The sequence below is a fragment of the Acyrthosiphon pisum genome, chromosome X, assembly GCF_005508785.2.
Source record: "Acyrthosiphon pisum isolate AL4f chromosome X, pea_aphid_22Mar2018_4r6ur, whole genome shotgun sequence".
NCBI lineage: Eukaryota > Metazoa > Arthropoda > Insecta > Hemiptera > Aphididae > Acyrthosiphon > Acyrthosiphon pisum.
This window is the reverse complement of record NC_042493.1, coordinates 33,831,119-33,833,871: the sequence shown is the minus strand read 5'-3', so window position 1 is coordinate 33,833,871 and position 2,753 is coordinate 33,831,119.

Here is a 2,753-nt window from a genome sequence, read left to right as displayed (position 1 = left end):
ATCTTTTTATTTATTTATATATTTTAAAATATTATTATACACTAAATTTATATTTATATTCATAAATATATTATACACGCATATATATTGTAATTTATGTTACTAAACATAATATTATGTTACAATTAAATATTATTATGATTATACACCAACATTATTTGTAAAATAAAAATAATACATACCTCTGTATTCACCGTAGTTCTCGGTCTATCTAACAGGAATTCCATGCTCTTAAATGCAAACCATTTTCCTTCGTATGTCGAAGCCCCACTTCCAGATTTAGTATTTGCAATTTTTTCTTCTTTCACTCTCTTGGACTCTCTAGCAAAATGGCTTGTAAGGTTTTTAATCTTTCTTTCAACATTGTCCTTCTCTACATTTAACGAATTGGCGATCTCGTTCCACGCGTCGTGTCGTTTTTCTCGTAGTTTATACTCAGATAATTGACAATTCCACAACACTGGATGTAAACGATAGGATTCGATAAGTTACAAAGTTTTATCTTGACTCCGCTCCATGTTTGATATTTAAATGCAAATTAATTTAACTTAACACTGGGTAGGTATAAGTGTATAATGGTGAATTAAGTTAACGAATAACGATCACCTTGCAAGTTGGGAAATGCAATTAAGTCTAGACAGTCTAGTATAGGTAATTTAACGTAGTAATGGGCGACTTCCTGTTTATATTTAAAATAATATGTCGATATTTGTAAATTTAAAATTAAAATTCAATATTGGATAGTCTTAATAATAATTTTAATTAAATATTATTAATTCTATGAAAAGTTAGAAATAACATTTTATTCGAGTCTCTTGGGCACAAAGCCTCAATAGCCAATATTGTAGTTATGTCTAAGTATTGATTTTCTTAGAACTAAAATACTTTAATAAGTCATTAAACAATATTATATACTATAATATAATATATTATACCTTTCGCAAAATGTCCATTATTCTTTCATAATTAATTATTGAGAAAAACATTTAGGTATGATATAGATATTAAATCAAAAATAATAGTAACTCGTTTTGTTTAATTCCAACAAAAATGATATTCATATATAAATAGGTACAATTATTTTCAGTATCATTTAAAAAATTTAATAATCCATGTGCTTGTGATTGTAAAAATAATAATTATACTTCCCGGTTCATTAAGTCTGAGTACCTACGACTCAAAAAAACTATTTTTCAAACAATATATATTTTATAAAACCAGAAATTTCAGTTAAAAACTTTGAAATATGTGCAAAACACGTACCTTGGTAGATTTTTAAACAAATTAAATTATATTTAGGTGATAAATAATTATAGTCATAATATTATATTTAAAAAATCAGTTTTTAATAATTAGGGAACATCATTTTAAATAAATCACAGTAGCATTTTGTAAAAAAATCATTATTTGGCCGATCGGCCAACGTCCCCACTAAATATGTCACGCGGCTTTCTTTGATGTTTACCGACAACCATCGGGAACCCGCGGCGTCGGTCGATCGGCTACAAAAGCCGCACGGCCTCGCGTCCACACCAAAATATTGAAGCCGGTCGGCAAATCCGCCCGCCAGTGGGGACGCACCTTAATATATAAATGTTTTGAATTTCACATTTTTGGAATTTGCAAGAACCATATTTTCAGTATTTGGTTCATATACCATATAAAGAATGTCCAGTGGTGATATAAATATAATTATAAATATCAATATTTTTTTTAAAATTAGAACTAACTTTTTTACTGTCGATTGATAAGCAGATTATTTTTTTTTAATATTCATGTATCATACATCCATACTAGTACATAGTTTATGAGCTATTAAAAAATGTATACTAACATGCTATATCGTATAATATGGAACATTTCAAAGTAATTTTATAATTTTTTCAGACATTTAAAGAACATTTAGTAATATTAATAATCTACGAAACAAGAAGCTCAGCGCTTAATCTTATAAGGTTAATATTTTAATTTAAATATAGTATTATATTATGTTTAAACATGTTACAAAAATAATATATATTATTTGGTTCAAGTTATCGAGCTAAACGCCGTACTGAATGTTTTGCGATTATTTGTTGATTTGGTTTAAAAAATAATTTTATTATAAATAATAATAATCTTTATCGCAACTTGCAGCAATAAATATATAGGTGGATTATTTAGAAAATATTGATTGCTACTCTCCATATAATCTAAGATTATGCTAGGGCACGGTCTTTATCATTAGAGTATATTAACAATAAAAATATTTGGAATATTAATTATTTAACAAAACATAGACAAATAAAATAAAATACCTATACAACATATTTTATAATGCATACATAATGCATCATATTATATGTCTTTGAACAAAACAAAATTAAGAAAATAAATTGTAATTTATACATATTATAACATTTAACCAAATGTGAGGGGTGTTTATAGAATAATCTAATACCTATAACTAATTCAAAATTTTGGTAATTATATGAACATAATACGAAATCACCCAACACACTTAAATTTATAAATTTTAATATAATATATATTATGGTTGTTTAGTAAAATATACTTTTTACAAGGATCTAATAAGATGAGATACAGATGATTATTTTGAAAAGTATTTATTAGGTACACATATGAATTTTGATATTCATGAAAAAATTGTACGTTCCGTTACAAATAAAAACGTTGACAAAAAAATTATTCATAGATATTTCAAAAACTTTTTAATTTTTTTCTTAATATTTGTGTTTACCTTATAAATAAGA